This window comes from Saimiri boliviensis, chromosome 21, assembly GCF_048565385.1.
Source record: "Saimiri boliviensis isolate mSaiBol1 chromosome 21, mSaiBol1.pri, whole genome shotgun sequence".
NCBI lineage: Eukaryota > Metazoa > Chordata > Mammalia > Primates > Cebidae > Saimiri > Saimiri boliviensis.
This window is the reverse complement of record NC_133469.1, coordinates 15,760,278-15,767,877: the sequence shown is the minus strand read 5'-3', so window position 1 is coordinate 15,767,877 and position 7,600 is coordinate 15,760,278.

The following is a 7,600-nucleotide window of genomic DNA, read 5'->3' as shown; positions in this document are numbered from 1 at the left end:
TGCCTTAAGGCCCTTTTGCCAGAAAATTCCCGGGTCCTGAGTACCCAGAGCATGATCTAGAAGGGAAGAGGGCAGAGCTCCAGCTACCCACGTCCTCTGGGAGAAGGGACAAAGCTGGAGAAGAGCAAATAAGACCTTTTAAAACACGGGACCCCTCTTTCTCAGGCCTAAGTCACTACCAGGCCGAACAGCTGTGCCTTAAAGGCAGGTCCCAAGAATCAGCTTTCTGCCATTACCTGGGTCCATGCAAAGGAGCGTCTCCTCCTTCTCATTATACCTTCTAGAGGAGTTCCCATCTCTTAACAGCGCCACTGCCAGAGCAGGCTCTAGGGCCTTTTACACGTGGCAATTGAGGGACAGGCTGGAAGACAGCTCATTTAGCTGCAGAGACAGAAATGGGACCTGTACCTCTCCTCCCACATGGCTTAGTAAAAAAAAATCCTACATTTAGGATGAAAGTTTGGGGCTCATTTGTCAGAGATTTGTCGAGCCGCTAAAAGTTCTATACATTTCCCATCTGGCTATTATTTCGCTACAGGGTCTATCACAGGCGGAAGACATTTAAATTAGTCAATTGCAGTACCAAAACTCTAGCCCCAACTATCCTATCTAAAACATTTGTGTGAGGCTGAAGTCCAGTTAGAAAGACATGGTAGAGGCCAGGTGCAGTGGCTCATGCCTGTAATCCCAGCACTTTGGGAGGCAAAGGTGGGCGGATCACCTGAGATCAGGAGTTCAAGACCAGCCTGGCCTATATAGTGAAACCCCATCTCTACTAAAAATACAAAATTAGGTGTGGTGGTGTGTGCCTGTAATCTCAGTTACTCGGGAGGCTGAGGCAGGAGGATCACTTGAACCTGGGAGGCGGAGGTTGCAGCGAGCCGAGATGAAAAGAGCAAAACTTAGTCTCAAAACAAAAAAGGAAAGAAAAAGAAACACATGGTAGAATTTGTTAGCGCTCCTCCATATTTTATGTGGGAATCCCTCTATATTTTCCAGTCTTCCTTGCAGCTGGCTGGCCATGTGACTGACTCAGGGCAACGCAATGGAGTGGGAAGTATGTAAGTCACCTGCAAGGCCAGGTGGCAAGGTACCTGGAAGAGAAGGACTCCAAGATGGTCTAGTGATGGATGAAAAGGGCTTGGATCCCTGAGTCACCACTTGGAGGAGGAAAGCCTAAGAGAGCAGCCCAACCCTCACCAACTTGTTACACGAGTGAGAAATTAACTTTGACTGCATTAAGCCACGGAGCGTGGTGATTGTTACCACAGGTAATGAGTGTTACTCTATGTAACATGGAAGCTGTCAGGTCACGGTGAGACATAGCAGCGTTAAGGCAATAGCACGATGGGGCGGATATGAGAAATATGAGTGGGGAGAGGTGCTCAGAGTGAGGGAGAGGGCAAACTATGTTCCTGCATGATTCTAATCCAAGGTGGACGATGACAAGAGCCAAACGGGAGGTCCACAAACGGGGCTGTGGGCTGTGAGGACAAGCAGATGACACTGAGATCACAGAGACAATTAGTGGAAGAGAAACAGAAGAAAATAAAGAACATTCCTCACTCTGACAACTCTCCAGCCGCAATGCACTGGAATGTCCCTTCTTTCAGAGCAGTGTACCCTGCTGGGATGGGGACAAGTGGCCATTCCAGCATCAAGCAGGAAAGGGCTCCTCTTGCCATGGACACACACAGAGCCAGCCAGCCTGCTTGATCCCAGGAGCAGATGTCCTTGGGGTCTAGCCCCAGGTCTGTCCATCCTGGCTGTGAATCATGGACAGGTCAGTCCCCTTCTATGGGCCTCAGTTTCCCCTATGTAAAATGAGGAGGTGAGTTTGATCTAAGTAGCTGGTCAATAATGACATTGATGGTAAAGGAAGCTCAGCAAAAACAAAGGTGGGGGAGTTATGGCTCTCATAATGCAATCATGACGATGGAGGTAGGGGTGAAAGGGCATCCCCGCCTCAAGAGAGACCAACTCAGGGGCTGAAACACACCTTTGTGTCTCTTTGCCAGCACCTTCATCTTCTCCCACTGCAGATGAGCTTTCTCTGTGTGACGAGCATGTGGCCCCACTACGCTCCAGGTCCACTAACATACCAGCTGAGAAGGAAGGATTAAGGCAGATCCAGCCTGGATCTCATACCCCCCGATGGAGAGGGGTGTTAGCAGGAGAAATAGTCACAGACCAGATGCGGGCTACCGGGGGATCTCTGTGGATCCCCAGATTCACGTTTGCTGTCCTCCCCAGTCGCCGCCTGCCCTGACCCTGGGTGACGTGACCTTCTCGGCCCAGCAGACTCCCACCTGCACTCAGCTGGTGGTTACTCCTGGGCGGTGCCTGACAAAAGCTTTTCCAGCTCATCTCAGAGGGGACCTCCTCTTCCAAGGAGGCGGGGATGCCGATGGAGCCATGAGGCCTGAGAAGGTTAAATAGCTCGGCTGTGAGAGGTCACCAGGAAAATTGGAGACACCGGGGTTACGTGCGCACCTCGTCTGCTGGCAGTTTGTTCGGGGCTTAGCCCGCCGTGTTAGTTCAATGGGCTTGAGGAGGCCTTCTGCCTTCCCTGGAACTTCCCGAGGAAAACGACATCCAGCCAGCATGACGCTCAAGCAGGCAGATGAGTGGCAAGAGGGAGGCAGACACCCACCTCAGCTCCCCCTGCCCTTCCCAGAAGGGGGACCGAGGTGGAAGAACGCACGGACCTCGAGCTCCTGCTGAGTGCCACATTCCTACACCCTTCACCTCACACTTTCAATGTTTTTGAGATGGCATTAAATTACACCAGTAATACAAGAGCCTTCTAGTGAAAAATGTAAAGCATTTTAGACAAGTCTGTGAGTGACTGATCACTGCAGCCTCCCCCAAACTCTCCCCAGGAACCTCGCGACCATTGAGCCAACATCAACCTGTCTTTTCTCATGCATTTACTTTTAAGCATATATGTTCAATTTTTCTGAGGTTCATAACATAAGGAGTATCAATTGTACCGATTTTGCATGCAGACCATTATGCTGAACCGGTTTTTCCTTTTTTTTTTTTTTTTTTTTTTTTTTAAGGAGTCTTGCTCTGTCACCCAGGCTGGGGTGCAGTGGCACGATCTTGGCTCACTGCAACCTCTGCCTCCCGAGTTCAAGCAATTCTCCTGCTTCAGCTCCTTACTGAGTAGCTGGGATTATAGGCACCCACCACCACACCCGGCTAATTTTTGTAGAGACGGGGGGTTTCACCATGTTGGCCAAGCTGGTCTTGAACTCCTGACCTCAGGTGATCCACCCGCCTCAGCCTCCCAAAGTGCTGGGGTTGTAGGCATGAGCCACCGCGCCCGGCCCTGGACGTGTTTTATGTAAATGGCAGCCCAAGCTTCAGCAGGATACATGACCTCTGTGTATCTCAGTATCCTCTCCTAGAAAGTGAGGATAATAATAGCGCCCTGCTCCCGGGGTTGTTGTGAGACCCACACAATCAGGGGCATTGCCTGGCACATGCGTGCACACACACATGCCACACAGACACACATGCGCGCACACACACACGTACACATAGCAATAAAAGGGCTATATAAGCATCAGCCATTAACGTTGTTTTTCCGTCATTAGTATTGTGCAAATAGGTTTCTTCACTCACTTATGTCTTGGAAATCTTTCTAGGTTAGTACTATAGGCTTGTCTCTGCCTTTTTACCTGCTGTCTACTGTTCTATAGCATGGATTTCTATCGTTTATTTAGCTATTCCCCTTTTGATGGACATTTAGGTTATTTCCAAATTTTAACCTATATGAATAAGGCTGCAATAAACATCCTGGCATGGACATGCCACTATTTCATTAAATACTCATATCAACCTCTAAGGCGGATTAGTATTTGCTAGCTTTTGAAGAAAGCAAGCTGAAGTGGACACAGTCAAGGGACTGAGCCAGGATTTAGCCCAAGCTGGTGTGGAGCTCATGCTTTTCATTAAATATCATATCATTATTTCATTATCTATCATTAAATATCATATCTATTTCATTAAATATCATATCAACCTCTAAGGTGGATTATTATTTGCTAGCTTTTGAAGAAAGAAAGCTGAAGTGGACACAGTCAAGGGACTGAGCCAGGATGTGGCCCAAGCCGGTGCGGAGCCACATGCTTTTCCCTACACCAGGCTGCTGCCTCTGCCTGCCGACAGCCCCCACTTCCAAGCATCCTCTAAGTCACAGCAAATGCTCTTTCTTCCATGTCACTTAAGTACGAATAGATCCTTGTCCCTAAAGGTTGTGGGACTCCTTACCCACCCCCGGGCTACTGGCGTCCTCTTTTCAGAGAAAGAAAAGGTAGAGGGAGGCTTCAAAAAACATAAAATCATTTGAAAACCACACCGGATGGTGTGTTTCCAACTCGGCATCCTCCACTCTCTCCTCACTTAGAATCTAGCATCTCTTTGCCCATGTGGTTCTGAGTTTGAGTCTATCGCTGAGAAGAGTGAGCACGAGATTTGAAAGGCAGAAGTGAAGGAGAAGCCATCATTCCCAAAGAGGAGCTGCCTGGGAACCACTGATTTTGCTGCTTCCAACCAAAGCAGTTGGAAGGAGCTTCTGGAGATCCTCCAGCAGCGCAGCAGCTTCCTGCAGGCTTGTGAGAACCACCAGCTTCAGGACTCTGACTCAGGTTCCTGGCCGTGTCAATGTCCATGGATATTGTCAGCAGCTCCTCTAACCTCTGACACCCGGATCTTCCAGCCATGCCGTAAGCCCCTGCAACCTTCATGCCAGGAACGCAGAGAGGTTTCTGTGTTTCTGACCAAACTCTGACCGATTTAAAAGTTAAAATCAAAAAAGAACATTGATGTTTAACCAGACTCTTGATTTACAAAAAGTGTTGAAACTTTAGAAAGAGATGTCTTTATGTTCTGCTAATTCCCCAGAAGGGCCATGATCCAGAAATGAGCTGAATTCATAACGTGTGTCAAAAAGGGAGTTGAGCTTTGGGGACAGACTTATAAGTGACCGTGACTGGTAGGTGAATGGTCACCCAGACTGGGTTTCCCCATCCAGAACTGTCTCTGGACCATTGTTGTCTTTGGAATCCCATTTTAGGGAAATTGAGGGAAGCACAACATAGCTCTTTTTCAGGGGTGCAGGAGAAGCCGGGAGTGAAGGCAGGGAGGGAAGACCAGACCCACTCTGACCAGACAGCCGACCTCCACCCAGAGTGCACCTGGCTCTCACGCTGGATTGGCCCGGGAGGCCCTGACGATAGGCTATGTGTCCCACCAGCAGCTTGGCCTCCCAAGAACGACTCACTCCATCCCAATTAGCTGTAGCAGGATGGAAAATGGCCCCCAGAAGATACCAAGCCCCTGGAATTTGTAGGTGCACATTATTTGAAAACAGGGGTTTTGCAGATGTTATTAAGTAGAGGATCTTGAGAAGAGGAGCTTCTCCTGGATTATCCTGGGGGGCCTAAATCTTTGGTGAAAAAGAGCTGCAGCATCTACTCACCAGCTGTCATGGCTTCCTGTCCCTTCCCTTAGCTGGCTGAGCAGACAGTTGATTCGTTTCTCTCAAAGGTCTGTCAACAGGAAGGCTGAAAACCCAGGTGACCCAGGTCATTTACATGCTGGAATCAGCTTGCTTTTTGGACGGGGCTCACTAGAAACTGATCCTGAGATAATGATGTGCATGTAGCCAGTTCCTTGGGGAACCCTTTCAGGAATAACATTTATAAGACAGTGAAGGATACAGGATTGGGGAGAGGGGAAATGGAAAAGTTGAGCTGAGATGCAATTAACAGTGTGATAAACAGAAGCTCAGCTCTGCCACGGGAAGAGACTTTGCTTACAGGAAGGCACAACAGCTGGTCGATACATGCCACTGTTCCTTCTTGCCTGTTACAGAAGTTACCACCTTCCCACCATCGAATCAGAGGACAGGGGACAGATGACATAACCTCCTGCAGTCCCTTCCGGCCCTAGTCCCTGGTGCTGTGAAATTGTGCAGTGCAGAATTTCTAGTGGCTGTAGAGCTGGGACAGACTTTAATTGTCCGAACGTTGCCTCACATTGTATTTCTAAATAGACCAGTCACAGGATACAGATATCCCCTTGGGGAAGGGGGCAGGCATGACCTAAAACAAAGCCACTCCCTTCAACCCAGTGCAATTCCAGGAAAGGGATTATGAGCCATCAGCAGCCCCCAATCCTGGTGGCTGGGGGAAAGAATGAAGAACCCCAATCCTAAAGGGAGAGCTGGGTAGCACACAACAGTGTCCACTACACACACTCACCACCTTTGATAGGAAAAGATGATTGGAAGGCCTTGGCAAGAAGCCACAGTAAGAAGAACGTTCCGGCTGTTTTGATCATAGTATGAATGTCCATGAGACTGAATAAGATAACAGAGTTGGAATGAGCCTTCGAGTTCATAAAGCTCAGAGAGGTTGAGTGGCATGTATATGGCCACCCTCCCAATCTTGGCCTCCAAACCCTCCTCAGCATGACCTTCAGGCACCCAGTCAAACAACTCAGGAGAAAACCTACTCCCCTCATTTTCCAGAGGAGGCCCTGCTCAGAGGAGTGGCTTCTTCCCCAGCACATGGTCAATTCTGGAATGGGACAGGACTGGGATGGGACCCAGAGCTGGAATGGGACACCCCGTGCTCTTTGCGACAGCGTCTGTCTCACTGGGTACGTGAGTGAGCAGCGGGGGCTTAGCTCCCGTCTCTTGTTGAACATCCGTCTCGCCACACCACAGGTCACAGCAGCCTGCCGGCTGCTGGAACAAGTCCTCACACCTGCTGCTCTGACATCCCTGCACGAGGAGGGGTTGGGCTTGTACCTGTGCAGATTTTCATCATCCTTTCAGCAGGTTAGCAAGAGCTTAAAGTAATCTGTGGCCCAGGCGCCAGGAGGCCCTTCATTAAGCATTATGGGATAATCCCGATTGTATCAAGGACTCTTTCCCTAACTTGGGAGAAGAGAAATTGACATGCACAGAAAAGGCGGGGGAAACATCCAAACAAGTTACCATCATCTGTCGTGCTGCTATTTTTATTCCTCCGTGACAGCTGGAGATGACAGCCAGAGGTGGGGGCTTGGCAGCCCCCTGGCAGAATGCCAGCTGGAAGGGGGTTAGGGAGCAGGGGCAGAGCCCCTCCGTTTCACAGATTGGGGGGGTGCCCCAGAGCTGACAAGTGATAAGCCCCAGGACACCTGCTGCACCCACCGAGTCCCCTCCAACCCAGGACTCTAGACATTCTGGACAGAGTGGCTTGTACCACTTTGCTTCCTCTGAATTGGGGTCCTGGGTTTGTGTTAGTGACCGGGTGAGAAGCCCCTGGCTTGCCCCAGCAGGTCTGGCTTCCTCCAGTGGGGCCGGAGCTAAGATCTCTGGCTCCCCCGGTGGTGAGACCAGAAACGTGCCCAGCGTGACTGTCCTGTGTCAAAAATGGTGGGAGGAAGCAGAGGAGAGAGACACCGCCATCAGTGCCCCCACCCACGCAGCCTAAAAGTCACTCTCCCTTCCTCTCTCAGAGTCTTTTGGTCCAGTTTCCTCCTCCATCATAGCAACAGAAGGGGCCTTGGACCCAGTTACAGCTAAAGTTTGTCCCCACGA